Genomic DNA, 25,835 nt, shown 5'->3' with positions numbered 1-25,835 from the left:
TTTCAACAATTTCTGATTGTCGTCCTGCCATTTCGCACCACATAATTATGTGAAACGATTTTTGAGCCTTAATGCATATTGAGTACAAATATTATAAAATATTGAATATGCTTTATGACAAGCAGTGTCTATAAAATAATGAAGGTGCAATTTCAGCTTTTATAAACTATTTATTTATAATTATAGAATGTATTATATTACAGAGAACTGCAATACCAACGTAGTTCTATTTTTATATGTCTATGCAAAATGTTGCAAATCTTAATAACCTACACGTAACGTATTCGTAAACGTACATAACATAACAAACGTACTTACTGCATCGTACCATTAAACATTTCAAGCTTACATCATATGAATGTATATTTTTAAAATTATAAATAGAACGACATCCATAAATTAGCTGTTGCCATTTTCTCGATAGATATTTTGTCTAATAAGAATTAAATAATTTACAATCGTGCTTACATTCGACCACCCTGACTTTTCAATTGTCCTCAATTGAATCAAATCTTATACATTAAAACGACAAATAAACAACAACAAAATATAATAAGTAGGTAGGAAAAAAAATAAAATGAAATATAATTTTTAAAAAATTCTATAAGTCCTATACAAACTCTCTTTAGCGCAATGGTTTGCGCACTAGTCGCTTGGGCCTTTTAAGTTCGTCGTAACCTCGTCATTATCATCATCTTCTGTATTTCTGGAAATGATGGCCTCCGAATATCTGTTTTTAGCACGTGAATCAGCTTGGTGCTGCTTTCGACAACCCATTTTTGATCTGTAAAGTGGACAAGATCTAGAGCCTTGACCGCGTAGCTGCTGTTCTTCGTCATTTGCTTCAGTATCTTTACTACTCGTAGTTTCAGTATCTTTACTACTCCTTCCATTCTAATTTGACTGCATTTAGTGTCATTCCTATGATAGTGGGTTTTGTTTTTAAAGCACTTTTGATAAAATCGTCTAGGATTCCAGTGATTGTCTCTTCGACCTCTTCAAACTCTTTCCTCGTTTTTTCTTTCATTTTGTTCATCTTCACTTCCACCACGTCCAACGTTTCGTGGATGTCCTATGGATAGATAACCACAATATTGCCTGAAGTAAGGATAACGTAATTGCCTTCGTACGGGCCTTTGAAGTTGTAGTTGCTGCTTATCATCTACATTCTCTTGGCTCTGACTAAAGACAGAATCACTTTCGTCATTCTGTCTTTGCCTTGGCATGAAGTGATGTTTAGAGAACAGTTGACAACAGTGTCGATTTTATTTGCAGCATAAGGACTATTTTTCTCTAATACATTTTCCTCAAGAGCTTTAAGGCAGATTCTATTTATTTTTTCATCAATTTGGAGGTTACTAAATATTTCATCTTCTCTAAACCCGAAGTGAAATCTTTTTCCTATTCTGACATAAGCGATGTGAGGTAGATCAAGCCATGTCGTCACCATCGAGATAGATAAGGCCTGCGCGCTGAGTTACTACGTCACTGCTAGGGGACCGGTCTTCGCGCAGTTTAGCTTCCTTGCTAAACACCCGTTTTTCTAAACCTATTCTATGAAATTGGTATCTCATACTATAAAATCAGTCTAAAACAAAATTACAAGCGACAATATAATGTTTTATAAAGCTTATACGAATATGAAATATTTTCATTTTCTTTTGTTGGTATTTATTTTCAAAACAAAATTATTTGACAATGGTGTGGTGCTTGTGGGAACGCATATTATCTCTCATTCTATAATTATTGCATATTTTTTATATCTATCATATTAATGTAGCAGGATTATAAAACATCAAACGAATGCAAGAGACTATTTAATATTTAGACTAACATTTAAATGCCTTATATCATTCCGAAAATTTTTCTGAATGTAATAAATTACTAAATAGTCTATTCTTAAAATTATTTCTTACTTACATATTGTATGTTAATGTGTATTACAGTTAATGTTTTCCTCTTAATGCTACATAATTATTGGACAGAATCTGTAGTTAAATTGAGATCATGTTTATTACATAGCTCTGAAGATTATCAATACTAAAATTCCAAATAAGACAGGAAAAAAGTTTTTTTTAATAAACGTATACACAATTTTTTCGAAAATATTTTAAAAATATTTGTACTACTTAAAAAATTTTTAGAAACTGAAATTTCTTGCAAATATTTACATTATACCTATTTAACTATAAGCGTTACGTCTGTTCTGAAAATATCTTTTCTATTAATATCCACATGAAAAGAAAATATAAATCCTAACATCATGTTCAAAACTTTTCTGTATAATGTAAGCAATTTTTTTAACTTACCTTACATAGCTTTTGGTGGTGCCACGTACTCAAATTAAAGATTGTAATTTAAAAGATAATTAGAAAAATTGTTTTTAAAATTGCATTGAATTGAAACACAATGAAAACAAGTATGTCTACATATGAATTCAATTACTACTGCTTCTTCAATAACTGTACATTTTAAAAATTTCATTTTGCATTTTCGCAATTTAATTACCTTAATATGAATCTTACATACATTACTTCAGAAACTTTTCTATAACTCTCAGAAAGATTTATATTGCATAACAAATTTTAAACAAACTGATTGCATAATAATAACATACATAAAAGTGAACAGAAGCTATATTAGCTAAACATATGCATTTAAGTTTCATCATGATAAAATGATATTTAATGATTTGCAAAAAACATTGATATTTAAATTTAAGAACACAGTACTCTGTCAAGAATCAAATTTACTCTGCATTTGATATTCTACATATTATGTAATGAAATAATTGTCCTGCTTTTAACCCCTTAGGACAGTTATTTCATATAAAATTAGTTTCCAATTAAAATAAATAATAATAAATTTTGCTGACAATTTTTATATTACTAGTGTTAGTAATTATTACAAGGGTCATTATTTTGCTTCAGATGTCAAAAGTAAACATAAATTCATTTCTTAAAGCATAATGAATAAAAAATTACAACTTATAAAAGCTAACAAAAAGTTTGCTGAGGGTCCCTTAACCGTGACGTCACAAGCCAGTTTCGATTCAGAGCGCAGGCCTTATCTATCTCGATGGTGACGGCCATGTCCGTCCGATGATTAGATCAACTGGCTGTGCATTATCAGGTACAAGGTATATATTTATGCCTTGGCCTTTTATATTGTCAACTTCAATATCGGCTTTAATCATTCCTGTAGAGGTCATTGCAGGTACCCTTTGATTTCCAAAACCGTACAATTCATTCATAGCAGGTTCTGGTTTCACTTTAAGTAACTGAAGTCCTTAAGAGACAACAAGAACTCCCCGTATCAATTAAAGCGTGTACTTCTTCAGAATTATTCAGTTTTGCTTTCTTCAAATGTGAATTTCTCTCTTCTATATTTTCGCCAACTTGCTCAACAGAATAACTTTGATCATTTGAATGATTATTTTCAGGTTTAGTAACAGAATTTTTAGCTTTATGACCTGTTTTATTACATTTTCGGCATGTTACTACTGGTTTGGGCAGCGGACAGTCCCTTGAGATGTGTCCAAAATTTTTACAGCTGAAGCATTTTGGTTCACCATTTTCATTATGTGTGATACCGTAGAGTTTTTCCTTTTCGTTAATTGTAGCAACTGGACCATCTTTAAAGGAGTTTCGTTTCTTGTAAAAAACCCTTCTTTACGCGATTGTTTATTGTTGAAAGTTGACTTCAAGATATCATAATCTAGTTTTTCAACTAAATCACTCGGTGAAATCAACTCAGACCAGATGTCAATAAAATGATCTTTTACTTCTGGAGAGACTTTACGTTTTATCTGATCCGCTACAATAAGGTCGCTAAGTTTCTCAAAAGTATCTACTTTAACTCCGCTTATCCATTCATTAAAAAAATTTCTTAACTCACACGCAAAATTCTTCCATGTGTTTCCTACACTCTTATTGTGCGTAAAATATTTTTGGCGAAATTTTTCAGGTGTCATCTTGTACCGTTTTAATAAAGAACCTTTTAACTTCTTTATAATCGTTTGCAATCTCATCGGTTTCTCTGGCGATTAATTTAGCAATATCATACGGCAATAAGCAAAACAAATGAGTAACCCATGTATTTTCTGGTATTTCAACTTGTTTAGCCAAACGTTCAAACATGATTAGATATAAACTGATATCATTCTCGTCAGGTTTAAATTTTTGCATCAAACGATGAAGCTCTAACTTTGGATTCATGTGTGCACCACTAGCATTTTCAATGGTGCCAGAATTTGTAGAATGTAGATTTTAGCAGAATGTAAGAATGTAGATTTCAGCAGAATGTAGATTCTGCTGAAATACGTAGTTTTTGCAGTTCAAATTCCATTTCATACTTTCGTTTTCTCTCCTCATATTCTTCTTTTCGCCTACGTTCTTCAATTTCTTCTTGACGTTTTCGTTCTTCAATTTCTTCTTTTTCTTTTCTTTCATTTATTATAATGTTTAACCATTCCTTGGCGCATTCTTCATCGTACTCTTTGTGGCCAAAATTATCTTTTTCAAATCGCTCCTTTTATGACTCTCATTTACATCTTCTCCCAATTCTTCAGCTAATATTTTTAAATCGCATTTCTTTGCCTTATCGAAAATAGACATTTTCGTACTCATTAAAATGCAAATTATTTCTATATGCTATTATTATTAACTTTCAATTAGACAATTTAGTAGAACACAGTTATTGGTATTTAATAGTTATTGCTGTTTGGCGTTCTAAATATATTTCAAAATTTAAAGAAATGGAAAAAAAATAAACTCTTCCCAAAATGATAAAAAAATAACAAAATTAAATTCTATAATAAATATGTTACATCAATCAATGCACATACCTTGAAATTCAAATTCTTTTCAATTTATTTACGTATAGCAAATTCTTGTAGCTTTAGGCTTAGGTTTCAGAATAATCCCGCTTCTGATTTATGTTAACTTCCTTTTGTAGTTAAATTAAACACTCGTAAAATGGTTGTAGTAAAAGACAAACATTTATTTAAAGATAAATCTTAATAACCTACACGTAACGTATTCGTAAACGTACATAACATAACAAACGTACTTACTGCATCGTACCATTAAACATTTCAAGCGTACATCATCTGAATGTATATTTTTAAAATTATAAATAGAACGACAACCAGAAATTAGCTGTTGACATTCTCTCAATAGATATTTTGTCTAATAACATTTAAATAATTTACAATCGTGCTTACACTTGTTTCTCAGCATTTACCTCTGTATGTATTCTTATTATGTTTACTTAGTTTCTTTTTCGCTAAGTTTAGAACAGTTTCCTCATCTTTTATTATTTTCATTTGATGTGTACTTAGTTCTGCATATATCAGGAGCTTTTTCTAATGTTAATTCTGTTTCATGTAACGATCTTGCTCTCACTCATCTTTAATACCACAAACAATTTTATCCTCTATTAGATTATCCATTAATTGTGCAAACTCGCATGTTCTAGCTCTATTTCGAAGGTCAGTTACAAACTCATCTATGGTTTCTGATGTGGTTTGATTTCTAGTAAAGAATAATGCCAATAGGGAACGTATTATTTCAATTCAAAGTTTTTCTCTGCTTCCACGCCGCTCAGTAGCACGCAGCACAACAAGGGAAGGCGAACCTCCCCGAGAGGAAATGTATTATATATTTATTTCAAGACCACGAATGCGTATTACATGAAGAAAAGTATAAACTCTTTACTTTTCTTTATTATGTAATCTACTAGCTACTTCATATATTTCAAACCATTGCAACCATCTTTGCCAATTTTAAGCAAGATTCGAATCAAATTTCATCCTCTGGTAGTTTTAAACTTTCTATTTTGAAAAGAAAATACTCCTAACACCATATAAAATAATGAGGGTGCAATTTTAGCTTTTAGAAGCTATTTATGTATAATCATAGAATGTATAATATTACAGAGAACTGTAATACCAGCATAGTTCTATTTTTATATGTATATCCAAAGTGTTGCCAATTACAAGTTACTAAATATTAAATATTACACTATTTTCGACAATTTCTGAATGTTCTTCTGCCATTCAGCACCACATAATTATGTGAACGAAGATACAGAAATTTGCACCAAAATTTCATTATGCTGCAAAATATAAGCACATCGATCTCATTAAAACATAATTTTCTTTCAATATTTTTGTATATTTGAAGCAAATCCTAAAACTAATACTTTTTGTATATTGTTTAGGAAAGAAATAAATGATTAATAATTTTTTTTTGTATCCTTATTTTATATTTAATACCTGGGATAAAGAAAAGGGGTCATAAATGAAAAATGTTTAACAAGTGCCGTCTGACAGTATTGCAGCAATCCTAGCAGCTATTCTAAAGTCTTCTAGAAAAATCAGATTTTTAATTGATCTTTTTTGGTATAGGACTATATTTGCTAAATAGTTTTTAAAAGAAATATATATGCGTGGCCAGGCTTAAAGTGTATGTGTTATCCTTTTTGTTATAACAGTGTTCATATTTTCAATACAAGGATTTTAAAATGCTTAAAAGTTTTTTACTGAAATAATAGCACGTTTCATTTTGATGATTTCTATTACAGAACAATAGATGCTACACGTTTTTTACAGAAACGTACACATAAAAATTTTGGCTACTGGTAAAATTAAATTTGCTGTTCTTACAATGTAACGTAAATTAATTTTTTCAGAGTAAATACCATTAACAGTCTCTCATTTCATTTTGCTCTTTCTGCACTGGAGCACTCAAACTCAAGCATATATATTTTTTACATTTTGAAAAGTTTTACAACAGACAATCGAGCTGATGACAAAAATATATTTCTTTCACTGGAAGTATAGGTCTGATACTTTTCACTGGAAGTATATGTCTTTGCAAAGAAAATTGGTTCATGTTGTCATATTGCCGACGAGTGCTTTTTTTCTTTTTAATGAAAGTCCACCAGCAGCCAAGAAGTTGGGTAGTCCAATATAAGCTCCCAAATCCTTCATCATGTGTCAGGTACTATGAAGCCTGAAGGAACAGCAATTTGTAACTAATCACATATCTTTAATTCAGAAGCAATTCAGTGTATATGCAGGTATTTTTCATGTATATGTTAAAGCCTGATGTATGTTGAAAAGAAAATTTTTATAGATAACTAACAAAAAATAAAATTTTGCTACAAAAAGGCAATGCTTGACTAAGAGCAACTAATTTATGCAAATTTTTATTCCTTACAGATATGCAATCAGAGAAAAAATAACTGCAAAGGATGTTGTAAGAAAAGGTTTCTTTCTTAACCGTATCAAAGGCACTGCAAACATGTTGTTTCCTTATTCATAACTAACAGCAATAATGTTTGAGAGAAAAATATAAGTTTCTGGAAATATTATTGTAAATTTTAATTATTGATATCAATAACTGATTGCAAAATGTCTGCAAGACATCATCTGAGTGTGTTATGATTGTTATTAGCTGTTGGACAACTTGAGACAAAGTGTCGATTTCCCGTAACCAAATTAGGTGCATGAAAGAATATTAATAGTTAAAGAAGGTGATACTGCTGTGTGGAAGCATGCTGGGGGCCTTAGAAAAGCCACCGTACTTGCAGAAGATAGATATGTCAGTCTAGTAGCAATTAGGATCAGAAATGGTACTTCTTTCTCAGACAGCCATAAACCTTACCAGTGCTATCGAGATTCACATATTTGCGATTAAATAATGCTGGCTTACGTACATAGAAGTATATTTTGCATGAATTGCACTACAAGGATCATCATCAGAGAAAATTTTGTTAGTGTAAAGAGCACATTTGCTAAAGTCAGGAAAAGCAGTCCAGAGTTATATTTTCGGACAAATTTAGCTTTACCATGAACAAGAAGTAGAGAGAGAAACTCATTATTATCACCACGATATCCAGAAAGAAAATTCATCTGTATGGCTATAACTGCAGGCTTGTGTATCATGCTCATGTAGCAAAAACTCCTTTTCACATCTTTTGATGGAGGTACAATGACATAACAGCAGCACTGTACTAAAATTCATCTGGATCATGTCCACCTTTTCCAAGGTCATTTGTTCTAGATTTTTCTCTTCATGAATGACAGTACCCCCCATCATGGATCAGCTGAAGTGTCTGAAACACTAGCAAGGGAAGATATTGAGTAAAACCAATACTACTCAAGCAGCACAGTACTCCAAGATGAGAAAGACAGAATCCTTGATTCAGAGCTGAATTTAGACTAGATAAGCTATTTTAGATATGGGGCTCTTTAAAAGTCAGTTACACTACATTTTAATTTTCTGCCCCCCCCCCACAAGAAAGTGGTGGGCCCTAAACTATACTTTGTGTAGCTTATACATAAATCCTGCACTGCCTTGATGTTTTCTTTGACAATTTAGTGAATAGCATATGCCAAATATGCCTTACAGTCAAAGGAAATCACATTGAGAAATTCTTATCCATCCTTAATTTGAGCAGAATAAGAATTTTTTGTAATTCCTGAAAACAGCTATATCCAGCATCTCTTTTTTTTTTCTTTTGTTTATTCATTTTTTACCATGCTATGGTTCTGGATAATAATGATAAATTAGGATCTTTATTAGATATATGCTAAGTGTAATTTCATTAAACATGTCTATCATAGTTATGAACAAAAATGGCATTGTTCTTCAACAATTCATAAGCAGTGAATAAATATAATTATGTAAATGTATTGATTTTAGCAGGCAAACTTTGTAATACCATTACTCAGAAATCAATCCAAAAATATGATTTCATAGGCATATTTTCTCCGTTATCTAAGTAACAAAATATCCTGTTAAAAAATCTCCTGTATCTACTCTTTCCAGTAAATTCACTAACAAATACTCACACATACAGTAGCATAAATATATAATTCCATTAAATGATACTCCTTTCTATTTTATCCATATCAATGTCAGGCTGATAAATCAATCGCTTATATATTACGAACTTGTAAATTATACAGTCAAAAGTAGTTAATCCAGACTCGTCGGGACTTCGGCGATGCCGGATTATAGATCATCAGTTTAAATCTGGTAAGATTGCATGCAGAAATTATAAAATTAAAAATATGACACCGTAATTTATGAAAAAAGAACAATTATGATATAAAGGGTATCAAAATTTACAAAAAGAAAAAGCTTAATATTTATTTGTCTACTTTATTAAACATTTCTTTCAATGTAAGTTGTTTAAGTTGCTTCGTTTCATGTGATAATACTTTCTCTTTAATTCTCTTAAACAGACATAATTTCTTGTTTAGTTACAAAGTTCCGCTGTTCAAGTCCTATAATTGCTGTGTCGAGAATACCGACTAATTTTCAATCGAAATTTTTTCGTTTTCAATAACCTCTGTGTCACTTTCTTCACTATCGGAAGCGAATTATAATGACGAGGAACTTGATTTAAATCATATCAAAGACGGAGCACATCGAGATGAAATACTACATTTAGAAAGGAATCATAAGCCAAATAAAATAAAAACATCTGCCCTGAAGATAAGGATAGTGCTGACAGATCAACTTTCAATTCATTGCGCACCGCGTCGTTTCCCTCCCCCCGCAGAGCAGCGTGAAATTGATAAACATATTTCGGAATGATTAGATAATCAAAGGATATGCCTTTATCCATTTTTTGCAGCAATTCCCCTTTCTGTTTAATGGACTTCGAAACATACTTTCGCTTCGTAGATCCTTTACATATTAGTAAATATATATCGGAAATTCTATTTGACATAATCGAAAGTTCAAGCTTACTTTTATAAAATTGCTCTAACAGTCTGCAAAAAATAATAAGCCGGATCCAATTCGAAGATTAAGGAACAACGCAATCTGCAACATTAACTGAATTAGATAATTTTAGCTTAGCTTATACCGTCCATTATACATTAAACGCGCATGCGTAAACGTATTATGCGCATGCGCACATGCATATTCGCGGCCGTAAAGGTTTCACGCGCACGCGTGAACGACTTTGCACATGAGTCAACGCGACGCATGCGCAGAAAGTTTGTAGTTTTGAGGTCCGGATTATGGGAGTCCGAATTAACGACTTTTGACTGTAATACATACATAGGAAACCAATGTAAATTATTTGTATCTACTTCTTTTCAGTACAGTTCTGTTATCGGGACCGGATTCAGAAATTATTTCATTTCATTAGTATTTACATGCATACATGAACACATACATACAAGCATTTCTGGATCTGAGCCTGATAACAGAATGGTACCCTCTTTTCTTTTATTCAGTTATTTGGGTATGTTACCCACACATCTTAACATAAATAATTGCTTGAAATTTTGTACACACTGAAATTTTATTTTATTATATTCTGTTAGTATAGAAACACACTCCCATGGAAACTATCAATATTTTCCTCATTTTCTTTTAGACTATAATTTAGTCATTTCCATCCATTTACATTTACTAGCAGCAGTAAATAAAAGTAGGAAAAGTGAATTCAGAGACTGTTGCCTTATCAAAGCAAGTGTTACTATAAAAAAGAAGAAACGAGAGGAAAATTTTGCCTTCTGATGCCTATTTTAAAGAATTAATTTTATCTAATATTGGTTAAGTTTTTATATCCTATATCTGGAACGATCTAAAATAAAAATCTTTGGATCAACAAAAGTCCCCCCCCCCTTTTTTGAATAATTTTTTCCTTGCAATTTGATATTTTTTCATAGTAAAACGTGAGTGAGAACATGAGAGAGTCTAATTTCATACTGTCACTGATGCCAAGCTGGGCCATCTTTATTCATTATTTTTTGCTTTCATCACCACATGACTATCAATACACTGGAGCTTGAGAAACTGATTCGTTATTCAGATTAGCCCAGGATCAGTGCCAGAGCTGATCTGCTGCACTGGGTAGAATTTAAGAAAGGCAAAATTTTCAGAATTTAGTGTAGCGCTTCTCAGTGAAATTTCAGACCTGCCGAGATTACACCAGGCCATAAAATGTGTAAATGGCTCAGCCTTAAGTATATATAGGAATACATTTATTCACAACTCAGATAACACTTAAAGATATGTGGGAAAAGCTACAAGTATAATAAATAACTAATACAACTCAAGCTTAACTTTGCAAACATGTGATAGAAGCAAGACAAAATTCAGTTCAATATGTGTTTAGTTAATAAGCTCACGATACATCAGCAATAGTGTAGTGAATACTAGATAGTTATATGATGACTGCAACAAATTTAAGGTGTTCAGATACCACAAACAAAAAGTGAAATTTTCCAAATAATGGAATTTTTAAAGAAATGCAGAAACATATTAATAAATGGAAGATAACATAACAGAAATTTTTCAATGCAATGATAATGTCCCAGTTATTAATCAACTAACAGACATGAAATCCATAGTATGGATCTAAATCCAAAAAATATCACTACTAATAATGAAGAAAGTGACAGAGAGGTTGTCGAGAACAAAAAAACAATTCAACTGTTTCGTGAATTTTAATGAAATTCTTGATATTTTTACAGAAATTGGATATTGGAATTTTGTAACTGAATAAAATAAGAAATTATGTCCCCCTAGAGAAATAAAGAAAAAGCCTTAGCACAAAACACAAAACAAGTTTAACTCATAGTGAGAGAAATCTTTAGTGAATTTAACTCATAGTGGAAACAAACAAATAAATATTGATTCCTGTAAGGTCATTATTTTTACTTTTATAATTTCTACATGTTGTCTAACTAGATTTAAATTAATGATCTACTATCCAGAAAAGTCTCAAATCCACAATCACCGAAGTCCCAAAGAGTCAGATCTCAGACTTTGTACTGTATTCATACTTCATTCAGACGCAAACAAATAGGCCCACCAGCGGCCGAGCGGTAAAGTCGCTGAACACTGGTAGTTCGGTCCGAGGTTCGAATCCCGCGAACGGCTGCATGGGTGTTTTCATGGTTTTCCCCATGTGTAATGTATATACGAGCCAGTTTCCCTTAGAAAGTCCTCCCTCCCCTTAGGCAGATAGCCCTAGTGTGCTTTGCCATATTTTGTAATTTTCTTGTATAAAAATTATCTTATTCTCTGAGAATCAGTAAGTTTTATGTTAACTTTTCCATTTTTTTTTTTTTTTTTTTTTTTCTGTATCTTGCATCTAGAATAACGATTAACTTTCCTTAAGATATAAGGAGATCCAAAGATTGTAATTAACTATTTCTAAGGTTGAATAGATATGTACAAATAATCAACTTAGGTAGTTAAATACTCTTATTCATTATTGATTTAAAGGTAACAATTAAAAAATGCAATATTTTTATTTTAAAAATTATTCATTTATAAAGCATTATTAAAATCCTCATCTAAGACCATTTTACAATTTACAACAACAAGTAATTACACATATAATTTATGACATTGTTTCCAAAATTAGGATAGTTAAACATTAAAATATATATATATATATTAAAAAAAAAAAAAAAGACTAATGTAGATTTGGGTGCTCCTTCGATTGGCAACAAATTTTATTCAATTTTGGTGATGAAACTCCATTTCTTGTTATCATGATAGTTTCAACTTGGTGTGCAATGGCAAGTTTGTGCAATTCTCTGATGATTTTTAAGTGAAAATAGATCGATGTATACATGGACACAAAGTTTGTGCAATTCTTTGACTTCTTATTTTGGTTTTGTGTAGTGGCCATCTTGAAATTGGGCCTTCCTGGCACCGATCTAGGCATAAAAAAAGAATCGCCAAAAAACTAGGGTCACCCAATTGTAAACTTTTACCAAAAAAATTATGTTTTGTAGCAACAACATGCAGCAAAATATTCACATGCTTTTGTAATCTGAAAAATTTCCAAATATTTTAGCTAATTTACAATTCCTTTTTTTCAGCACATTTTCTAAGTTTCTTTGTCTCTTATCAGTATTCCTAGTTTCTCCTGCATCTCCTAATCTGTTAATGTTTCAAGAATGTATCTTTAAAGAACAATTTTCTTTCTTTTGAAATAATCTTTCCCCTCCCCCCAATAAGTTTCCTCTTCGTTTTAGGATATTAAGACTTAATTGAAAATTGCTATTATTCTACAAAGCTACATGCATTTAAAACTTAAAGCACCAAACAACAACTTTTCAGGATGACAAAAATTTACAATTTTGGACATGCACTGGGCAGCAGAATATTTAGAGGCAGCAAAAATTTTAGAAATCAAGGAAATAGTGAGCAGGCCACACATAGATTGAACCAGGTGGAAAAACATCTTGCATTAGCACTCTGTAATGATGCACTGATATATCTTAATACTATCTTTATTTGTAAAAAACATTCTTTTGTACAGACAGCTGATTGTGTAACAAGATTAGAACCAATTCGCAATTTTCCATATCTGTGTCTAATGAAAAGAAGAGAAAATAAAGCAAAGATAAACATGTTAAGGGAATCAAAAATATAAAATTCAAGTAATTTTGATTTCAATGTTCTTCAAACAATTCTCCAAAACATAAGACATTCATCAAAAATTTCTCACAAAATATGTCCATTAAATGATAATACCAAGAAGACTTAATCATTTTCTCACACTTTCTAGGAATCATACGCCAGTAAAACTGGATATTATGGGCCAGTTTGGTGCGTTTTTGAAAAATCGCCAAATGGGTTATTTACGCACATTTTAGAAAATTGCCAACTCATCAGATCACCATATTAGATTGATGTGATTTTGAATGAGTTCTGAAAACATGCAAGGAATTCATATCTAAAACAGAAGTTCGAGAAAAACAATAAAAAATTATTTGAAAGTTGATAATTATATGTATTTTATGGGATCAACAATAGTAAGACTTTTCATAATATCATATCCTTTTTTTAAGACAGTAGCAAAAGGGTAAAAAAACATTTTATCACAAAATTTAAGAAACTGTAATAAGCAGTAAATGAGAAATAAATAAACAGGAAAATATTCATTCTTAGATAAGCTAAAACCTTAAAAAAATGCAAAATAAAAACGAAGGTAAATTTCAAAGTTTCAATCGACTGAAACACGAGCCATAGTATAATAAAACAAAAAGTGCTTTAACTGTGCAATTTATATTTTTTACAATAAATTTTTATTTATAGTAAACAGTAGAAAATCACATTTGTTTATACTAAAATGTAACAATACTATGCAGATAAAATTAAAAAATGGCATGCTCATTTCAACAACGTGCTTAATCACATATAATGTACTTGCACCTAAAGAGAATTATAAACTATTATTGTGATTTATATTTAAATTGAAATCTGCAGTAATCAATTCCAGTATTTCCAGTTCAACTGTATCATCCATAATAAACTGATTCATGCATTTCTGACCCCATAAATATGTTAGTTGAAGGATTAAAGACTCGCAGGACCGGACGCACGACATCTCCATTCACACATATCTGATGCATCTTCCAACTGATTTCATACTATTTTTACACTTTGGACATTCGAAATCAAACCATAATTCATGCACTATTCTATCACACAACTTTCGTCCTTATTCATACTTTTAACTCCACTATTCAAAATGCTCAGTTGAATAATATAAACTGTAACCCTAAACTCAAAGATAACCTAAACCTAACCCCTTTTTCATTACACCAAAAGAGGGGGTTACCAGATTTTACGCGATTTCGCACAACTTGGTGACTGGCTCGTGATCTCCAGTCTAGCCCATATGCCTATAAATAATGCCTTCAAATCCTGAGGATGCAAGTCCTAAAATCAAAAAGAAAAATTATCCCTACAAACTTTATAAGAGAAACAGACAAAAGAATTTTGAAAAAATAAATAAAACAAATCAGAAAAGTGTAAACTGAATTTTACAGAGAAATGCGACACACACTGAAATTTTCAAAAACAATTACATAGGATATAGTTGTCATGAAGAAACATTAAAGCTAAGAAATAAAACTAATCTAACAGTAAGTAGAGTAGCCCTTTTGCTTTTGCTCAGTGCTTCCAAAACATCCATACTTTCCGAAGAACTTAGCAAAAAAAAAAAAAAAAAAAAAACCACTGCCACCAAGTTTTAACTTTTTCATCTAGTTTAATTAACTAATGAGTTTTAACTCATTTATTAACTTGTTTATTTTTCAGAATATGTGAGCATTTATTATTTTGTTTATTTATGAGAACCAAAATATTCCTAAGCTGCCAAAATGGAAAATAATTTCATCTTAAAATATGATAGCAGGGGGGGGGAAATGAATATTTCAGCTTTCTTTCACCATTACATGAAAAAATATGAATATCTAATCTACACAGATTGCTTGCATGCACAGAAATCATCTTTCCCAGATTCCTTTTTACACACTTGCGTTTGCTCTACTTGGTATGTTCAAGATTTGACTCAAAATATTTGAGATTTTTTTTCGCCTCTCCAACACTGCTGTGGAACCCGCACCGATTCTGTTGAATGTTATAAAACGACACATTTGATACTGGAGCCAGACAGGCATGATCTTCAGTAGTTGTTTACAGCAAGTGAAAATATTCAATACATTTCTCCATGACACAGACAAAGAATGATTTTTATATCTGTAATGTCAGGGTCATAATTCATAGCTGCATTAAATTAAAAAACAACAAAGTTTAACACAAAACACATAGAATTTACAGTATACATAATGGATGAAACATTTAGCCACCTTTTAGAATTTCAGTTTCTATCCAAATTTCGTTATGCAGCAGATATAATTTATTTTCATCAAATCAGCATTTTAGCTTTCTCCCAGAGGATTACCAGTAGGCTTTATGCTATTTGAAATTGCTACTCTAAATTCTAAGAATTTTGCAATACTTAAATTCTGTCAACTGGTGAGAAAAATCCAGACTTTACCTCGCAAAATGGCATTTTCTAGCTGCACGGACAAACGTTTACTGCAAAGGTAAGTAAAAGTTGTTTCTAGTAGTATATGTTCAAACCACAGGAAGTTTCCCAGGAAGGACATTTCGGCACAGCTTTAGTATTAGTCCCTTTCGGCGAGAAATTTTTTTGGTGACATTTGGGCATGATAAATGAAAAATTACGATAACCCTAAATACCGAGTTGAAATACATGCCGCCATTTCTGCCCACGTAACGTTTAACAAATTTGACAGGCATCGAAGCTTTGATGATGGAAGGGATAAACTGCATGTTTTTCTTAAAGTTACTTTCGTGTTAGGAAAGTACAACTTTAAAAAAGCCAAAATTTTATAGTTAAAACTGGTGCTTTTAATATTACATCACATGAGTCTTGACATTTTTTCATACGTCAACTCAGCATAGCATATTATAAACTCCTCCCCCCCCCAAGGGAAAAAACACATTTTTAGTAGCATGAGGTAAACTCTCGGTGTTTTCTTTGCTAAGGAACCATATGCAAATTTAGACTTCTTACATGTTTCTTAAAATGGGTAATGATCAAAATTACCATGGTCTAAAAATACTTTTTTTGCCTCATTTCTTCAATTAGAACTATAGGGATGTGTAATTGCATGAATTCATAGACCAAAATCAGGTTTTATTACTGCTTTTATGACATTTTTATAATTTGTCCGACTATAAAAATCATAATGTTGCTTAGATTATGGAATATATTGCTATAATTTACAGTTATCAAATTTTGTAAATCTCACAATCTAATAAAAAACCTTCACTGAGTATTATTATTTTTACTAATAGTATGTTGACATAACAGTCGACTTTTTATTTAAAATTTTATGCAAATTTCCTACATTAATTTAACATTTAATCTAACAGAAATCCGAATTTTTTGTAATAAAAACTCTATAATAAAAGTAAGAGGACAATTTGCATATAAAAATTTGACTACATGGCAAGCACTTAGATACTGATTTCAATGTCTTTAAATGTAATTATTATAAAGTTTAAATATACTCTTATTCTATTATAAAGTTTAAATGTACTGAACAGAAAGCACACTTTGTGCTTATGACTCAATCAACCATTTGTGGCAAGATAACTTACAACAATTAAGTTCAAATGTAAAATTTAAATTCAAATAAACTTGTAGCCAAAGACTACACAAATCAATTTATTGCAAAGTTGATTCAAAACTTAACTGGCATGGAATTCAGCTATCAGCAATTATAACGCAAGACTGAAGACTAGAAAGCTTACCTTATCTAGCAACCTAGTATGTGGCCTCGGAAGGCAAACCTTGGTTTGTTTTAAAAACTAAAAACTTCATTTGGATTGAGGTGGGAAAATAGATGGGGAAATTGACAGTAAAGATCCCAAACATAAAATAACTCTGGTTACAAAATAAAGGAACATTACATTATACAGGGTGTTTATAAAGTCTAGGACCCATTTTGATGTTTAATAACTCTTAAAATAATGAAGATATAAACAAACTTATGGCATTTATTGATGGAATAACTTATATATTTTCCTTTTCAGGTTTGAATATCTCTACTTTTGTAAATATTGTCTGCGTGTGTGGATAATTTTATTTTCCAGTCTAAATATCTGTACTTTTCTAAGTATCGTCTGCTTATTAATTGCATTTTTCTCTCTTTTGTCTTTGGCAACTATTGCAATGTTATGTTTACTTTTAATGTGTTTGTTCTAGTACTTTTGTATGTGATGTTTTATTTGACCAGATATTAAGGAGAATGCATACACCACTAGAGAAAGCACAGATTTTATGGCGGTTCATAGAAACGAAATCCAAAATGCAAACACAGAGAAATTGCAACAGAAGAATTTACCAAAAAGATCCTCCATCCAAAAGCAACATCCTGCAGTGGAAAAGAATTTTCTAGAAACTGGAAGTATCGCAGATAAGAAATGTTCTGGACATCCCTGCACAAGTGATTTTGATGTTGAGTGTGTCAGAGAGACAATTTTACGCAATCCTAGAAGACCTGTGAGATCAGCGGCAAGAGAATTGGACATGCCGATTTCGACGGAGTAAAAGATTATTAAGAAAAAATTAAGACTGCATACAAAGTTCAAATTTTTCAAGTTTTGGAACCAGACGATAGGCCTAGGAGGATGGCCTTTGCAACAGATATGCTAAGGAGGATAGAAGACGCTGCTGAATTTCTGAAGTGTATAATGTTCTCTGACGAAGGATCCTTTCAACTTTTTGGCATTGTTAATCGCCATAATGTGCGCATATGGGAATCTGAAAACTTCCATGAATACTGTGAGGCACAAAGGGATTCCCCAAAGGTTAATGTGTGGTGTGGACTAATGCACGATTGAATCATTGGGCCTTTCTTTTTTACAGAAAAGACTGTCTCATCAGTCGTATGCTTGAACATGTTGGAAGACTTTGAATTTCCACAACTAGAAGAGCTTCAGCCACATGTCTTTTTGCAATAAGATGGTGCACCACCTCATTGGGGTACCATCGTTCGTAGTTCTTTGAATGACCATTTTACAGGAAGCTGGATTGGGCGAGAAGGTCCAATTCCTTGGCCACCCAGATCACCTGGTATAAAACCGCTAGACGTTTTCCTCTGGGGATTTGTAAAGGACAACGTTTACAGATAAGAGTGTCGAACATTGATGACCTAAAAGCCAGAATTACAACCGCAATAGCCTCTATGAATGCCGGTACCTGGCGTGAAATTGAATATCGACTTGATATTCTCCGTGCGTCGAAGGAGGCACACATGGAAGTTCATTGACAAGGATCATGAAACTTTTTGAGTCTATCTAACCATTTATGTTATTAATTTTAATCTATCTTTATTATTTTATAAGTTATTAAACATCAAAAGGGTCCGGGACTTTATAAACATCCTGTACTTTGTTTCCTGATTACTTGGTCACTACATGGAATAGTGTAATGCATTTTTGTTTGCATCATATACAAATTATTTACTTTATTTAAATGCTGTCCAAAACTGAATAGATTTTACAAATATATTGACCATTTCTTATCTTATCTAATCATTATTTCCTATCTTGTTCATCTGCGGTTTTGCAGCTGAGTATGATGGTTCGGTAAAACAATCGAAACTAGTCCTGTGAAAATTTTAAAAATTAACGCTGATTTTTGTTGTTTGACTTCTGAATTAGTACTTATTCGGCGTGTTATTGTGTCTTAATCATATTGACCATATTTTTCGGCCTATAGATGCAACACTTCTTAACTTCAGAAATAAGATTTAGAATTAAGAAATAAGAAGAGAGAACAGTATTTATGAATAGAAAATAAATATATATGCAAGCTAGCAGAAGGATGTCTTCATAAAGGACTTTTTAAGAGAAACTGGTTTAGATTCACATTACATGCAAGGAAAACCACAAAAACGTCCATATAGACAGCTTGAGCTATCAGTATTCAGTGGCTTACCATTCCACCAGTAGTGAATTCCAATGACTGTTCGAACCTTTCACAGAAATCATCAGTTATGATAATTGTTGTGTATTATTACCATTGGTACAAAAATTACTCATCATGATAATTTAATTTTAGCTTTTAAATTATAATCATAAATTACTTGTAATAAATTGAGTGATTAAAAATACTCACTTCATAATATTTTTACCATTTACAAAATTTAATTCATAAAAAGTATTTCTAACACTGGTACAAAATTTACTCATTATAATTTAATTTGATTTCCTTCGATTTGAAATGGTTGATCTTTACATTATGGTAACTTGGCGTTTTTTTGGCGACCAACTCTCCTACAGCAACCCTCTATTTTTTTTCCCCGCCGCCATTTTGTCTTCACGAAGTAAAGACATGTTTCTTTTCTTTTTATCTACTGAACACTTCTTCCAACAATCTAGTAGCCGAATTACACTTATGCTAGAAATTTTATCAAACAAAACTGCTTAATCATGACAAATATTCACTGCAAAATTGGGGGAAAGTGCACAATACCATACTCCTTACGCGTTTTTCAAAATAACACATACACATAAACCATGTACACGGCGACTTATTTTTACTTAAAAAAACATCCCAGAATTGCACAAAAATGGCATTGCGCACACTCTTCACTATATCCATGTACACTGCTTTTTTCTCATAAATTAGAAAAATTTCACGAAAATACATGACAATTTTCTCAATCTTTAAACCCGGTAAAAAGAACATATATGAAATTACTGATCGCGAAAAAGTATTTACCCTTTACAAATATGAACATTTCCACATATAAAATAAATAAAATATCCAAAAACTTTTATCTCTAAATCATCTATTACATTATACAAGTCACCAACGAATTCATACCGCAAGCATTACAAATACTTAGTATCAAATATTTAAATTATTTCCATGCACGTTTATTTCAACTTAAACGTATACCAAATTCCTACAAACATAAAATTCACAAAATAACTATCATTTAATTAAAATATCACTAAACCATGTACACATCGACTTATTTTTACTTAAAAAAAATCCCACAATTGCACAAAAATGGCATTGCGCACACTCTTCACTATATCCACGTACACTGCTTTTTTCTCATAAATTAGAAAAATTTCACGAAAATACATGACAATTTTCTCAATCTTTAAACCCGGTAAAAAGAACATATATGAAATTACCTGATCGCGAAAAAGTATTTACCCTTTACAAATATGAACATTTCCACATATAAAATAAATAAAATATCCAAAAACTTTTACCTCTAAATCATCTATTACATTATACACGTCACCAACGAATTCATACTGCAAGCATTACAAATACTTAATATCAAATATTTAAATTATTTCCATGCACGTTTATTTCAACTTAAACGTATACCAAATTCCTACAAACATAAAATTCACAAAATAACTATCATTTCATTAAAATATAATTAAATTCAAAAACACTACTTAAAATATAAATGAGCACATACATTAAATTAATAAAAATTACCTTACAATCCTAATTACTTTAAACTAAATCATTGCTAATAACAATTTTCCCAATAATACAAAATTCCTTTCCACTTGATTACGTGTCCGATAAACTATTCTTTAGTTACGGCCATGGAATCCAAAAATTCACGAACACTGTTTCACACAACACAGAATAAACCAAATACAAAATTTCCAGATTTTTTCCCGATTTCCCCCCTTTTCCGATTCAAGAACCGTAATTCGTCCATTAATATCACATGACATATCCCATGATCTCTCATTTCCCTCACACAAAATAATGCGTAATCGGAACTGAGTACTGCTCACATTATTACCAAAGTCCCAGGTAGTAACCTTTATCGCCTCCAAGATGTCGCCAAACTACCAGTTACCATATTGTAAAGATCAACCTTTGAAATATTTTTTTTTAATTTCTTTTTAATAACAGAATCTAAGAAACTAAACTATGTTATGCCTTTTCTAAATTTCATTATTCATAACATAAAAATTAACCTTTTGTAAATTTAAAATATTATCTAAATACTAACTAACTACTTAAGATATTAATATTTAATAAAATAATAAGGTACAGCTTGAGTATAGGACCCCATTGGCGACTTTTTGGACGGTTGTTTTTCTGGTAACCCAGCAAATTCTAGAATACTCCACTTCGGCAACCCTGTTGCATTCCCGTATTCAACAAATTTCTCGAAATTGTAAGGGGCATAAATTGGGCAGAGTATAGGATTTCTTTGTAAATTGACCATGATTTTGTAAACTTTACTAAATTTCCAGCATTTCTTTTATTTTTAATTTAAACATGTATTCTGAACTCCTGTTTTCAGTTTTATAACTTAAAACTTACATTTTCAATATTGCTGCTTAAAATATGCCTCCATGTACTTGTGTAGTTTCAAACTTTACTTTTAATTTAAACATGCATTCTTAACTATTTTCATATTTTTAATTGAAACATGTATTCCGAGCACCTATTTTCAATTTTACAGCTTGTAAATTGTATTTTCAGTATAACTGCTAAAAATATGCCGTTATTTATTTTCAGTTTCACTGTTTAAATATATATTCTAAATTTGTATTAATTTTTTTTTTTTTTTTGTTAAAATGTGCATTTTAACATCTATTTTCAATTTTAACTGTTTTTAACTTGTCTTTTCAATATTACTACTTAAAATGTGCCCTTACTTACTTATGTACCTTCAAATTTGCTGTTTAAACATATATTCTAAAACTTTTTCTGGCTAGAATGTGCTTCCTAACTTGTGTTTTCAATTTTAATGGCTTGGCGCCAAGCCAAAAAATCGCCAATGAGGTCCTATACTCAAGCTGTTCCCAATAGTAATATACTATGTAATTTAAAATATTAACCTTTTGTAAATTTCGTTACTCATAACATAATCACTGCCGTAAATCCATTTACAAAATGAATCTACGGTAGTAGATCGTAAATGGATTTACGGCAGTGTTTCAAGAATTTATCAGAGCAGTACTAGAAATGTTGAAAATTAGAGAGACTGTTTATTCTAACAAGCGCTTATTTTTTAGGATTGTTATTTAGTCTAGATCGGGTTTTATTGACAATCCGCCATTTTTTTCCAATCTTCAAAGCCGGGTCTACCTCGTCCCCAAAAGGACCAACACTAAAGCTGTTCCGACATTTCAACTTCTTTATCTGCCTAAATGATTTATTACATACATGATGTTGACATCCTTTTTGTAGAAATAAATTAATACTTATGTACCACGCACACACACAAATTTTCTCTCTAGTGTAAATAAGCACATGCTTCTTAAACTACCCACTTAAATAAACATCTTACATACTTCACATATATCAGGTTTCTCTCCTGAGTGAATAAACGTATGCTTGTTTAAATAGCTTTTTCTGATTGAATCGATTTCATTCATATGTCACATATATAAGGTTTCTCTCCTGCATGAATATGCATATGCATGTTCAAATGAACTTTCTGAATAAATGCTTTCGTACATACTTTACACATATGAGGTTTCACCCCGGTGTGAATACGCATATGTTTGCTTAAACCACCCTTTTCACTGAATGTCTTCTTACACACTTCACACATATAAAGTTTCTCTCCTGTGTGAATATGCATATGCATGTTTAAATGAGCTTTCTGATTAAATGATTTTTTACATACTTCACACATATGTGGTTTCTCTCCTGTGTGAATAAGCATATGCTTGTTTAAATTACCCTTTTCACTAAACGTATTTTTACATACTTCACACATATGAGGTTTCTCTCCTGTGTGAGTAAGCATATGCTTATTTAAAGCACCCTTTACACTAAATGCCTTTTTACATACTTCGCACATATGAGATTTTTCTCCTGTGTGAATAAGCATATGTATATTTAAATCAGTTTTTCGATTAAATGGTTTTTTACATACTTCACACATATAAGGTACCTCTGTGTGAATGCGCATATGGCTGTTTAAATGAGATTTCTGATTAAATGCCTTCTTACATGTTTCACACATATGAGGTTTCTCTCCCGTGTGAATAAGCATATGTATATTTAAATGACCCTTACGATTAAATGATTTCTTACATATTGCACATACATAAGGTTTCTCTCCTGTATGAATAAGCATATGTTTATTTAAATCAGTTTTTTGATTAAAAAATTTCCTGCATACTTCACACATATAAGGTTTTTCTCCTGTGTGAACAAGCATATGTTTGTTTAAACTACCCTTTTCACTAAACGTCTTCTTACATACTTCACATATAAAAGGTTTCTCTCCTGTGTGAATACGCATATGTTTGTTTAAACTACCCTTTACATTAAACGTCTTTTTACATACTTCACACATATGAGGTTGCTCTCCTGTATGAATAAGCAAATGCTGGTTTAAATGAGATTTTTGATTAAATGATTACTTACATACTTCACACATGTAAGGTTTCTCTCCTAGGTGTATAAACATATGCCTATTTAAATCAGCTTTTCGAATGAATGATTTCTTACATTCATTACATATGTGAAGTTTCTCTCCTGTGCGAATAAGCATATGTTTATTTAAATCAGCTTTTCGACTAAATGATTTCTTACATACTTCACAAATATAAGGTTTCTCTCCTGTGTGAATAAGCATATGTGTATTTAAATCAGCTTTTCGATTAAAAGATTTCTTGCATACTTCACACATGTGAGGTTTCTGTCCTGTGTGAATAAGCATATGCTGGTTTAAAGTACCCTTTTCACTAAATGTCTTCTTACATTTTTCACACATATGTGGTTTCTCTCCTGTGTGAATACGCATATGCTTATTTAAATTACTCTTTTCAGTGAATGCCTTCTTGCATACTTCACATATATAAGGCCTCTCTCCAATGTGAATGCACTTATGGCTGTTTAAATGAGGTTTTTGATGAAATGATTTTTTACATACTTCACACGTATGATGTTTCACTCCTGTGTGAATAAGCATGTGCTTGTTTAAACCACCCTTTTCACTAAACGTCTTCTTACATGATTCACACATATAAGGTTTCGCTCCTGTGTGAACATGCATATGAATGTTTAAATGACCTTTGTGATTAAATGATTTCTTACATACTTCACACATATGAGGTTTCTCTCCTGTGTGAATATGCATATGCATGTTTAAATGAGCTTTTTGATTAAATGATTTCTTGCATACTTTACACATGTAAGGTTTCTCTCCCAGGTGAAGAAGCACATGCATCTTTAAATGAGCTTTTGAGTTAAATGATTTTGAAAGATCACAATCATCATACACATGAAGTTTCTCCTTTCTATGGATATCTACAAGCAATTATTACCCACTGCTTCTTCCAAAAGATGGATTGCATACATGTAGACCTGAAAGTTCTTCTCTATACTAAGATCTATGAGCTTGTTACATACACCAAGATGATGTTTACATGTGTGCATGGATGTATAATAGGGTGGTTAAGTGAATTTCACCCCAAACTACTTCTAGACTAAATTTCCATGGCTTGCATAAATACACATGTAATTATCTTGCTCAAAACATTAACACATATTATGCATGAGACTTCTCGAACGTACTTCCTTACTGGCTTGATTTCCAGGAACACTCTTGTAAAATCAATTTGTTACATTACAAAGAATTACTATTTCTCGCTCAAGAATATTTACGTAATTAGGTGTTAATTTAGGCAATGCATCATATATGCCTCATACTGCATACTTATTCTTACCGCATGAAGTTTTGATTCGTCTACATTTGTTAGTGTTTAAGAGTTGGTTATACGTGTTAAAAAATTTGCACATTACAAGGCCTTGCGAAGTCCATATTCCATAATCCTAAGTATCTGACTAGAGAGAAACAAAATATTAGTTTAATTAGCAACACATACAGTTCATTTATTACTTCATATATCAGACAGACACATATAAAAGATAAAAATTCCTTGCTTGCTTTGTTCAAGCAAAGAACATGTACTGTACACAGACTTTCTTTGGTTCAATTGACGTTACGAGAATTCTCTGGGTCACATGTGACGTCAAAAGCGGGGTGTTTTAGATTTACCCCACAGGATTACCTGCCATTTTCGGTTGCTTGTTTTCTGAACTCTGCAGTGACATTTTTTGGCGAGCTAAAAGTGTTTTTTGATAAAATATTTTAATTGGTAATTTAGGTATTGTTTGCTTGTAATTAAACACGTGATTACAAATTATTGTAAAGTATTTATTTTTGAGACAAACTTTTTCTAATCTATTTATTTTTCATATATTGCCTTTTGAGAACAGATAAATTTAGCGGAAATTTCCTTTGTTGAACAAAGGAAAATGAAAAATGTTTCAGAATAGCAAGCCGTGTTAGGGGCCGATTCATGACATTTTTAACCACAGCGTTAAGTATTCTCATCAAAGCTAGCGTTAAATTTGACCCAAGGTTCTTTAATTTACTAAGGTTAGGCCAGGAACGGAAAAAAGCGTGCCATTGGTTGCTGGTAGTGACGTCACCC

At 31.5% G+C, this 25,835-nt stretch overlaps 1 pseudogene; it reads right to left on the bottom strand.

The window, feature by feature from the left end:
* Nucleotides 1-12,074: 12,074 nt before the first annotated feature.
* On the bottom strand, nt 12,075-25,594 carry LOC118192149 (uncharacterized; annotated as a pseudogene).
* Nucleotides 25,595-25,835: the final 241 nt, after the last annotated feature.

Source organism: Stegodyphus dumicola, chromosome 11, assembly GCF_044657685.1.
Source record: "Stegodyphus dumicola isolate Sdum_Otavi_A_Nest chromosome 11, ASM4465768v1".
Lineage (NCBI taxonomy): Eukaryota > Metazoa > Arthropoda > Arachnida > Araneae > Eresidae > Stegodyphus > Stegodyphus dumicola.
This window is presented reverse-complemented; position numbering and strand designations above follow the sequence as displayed.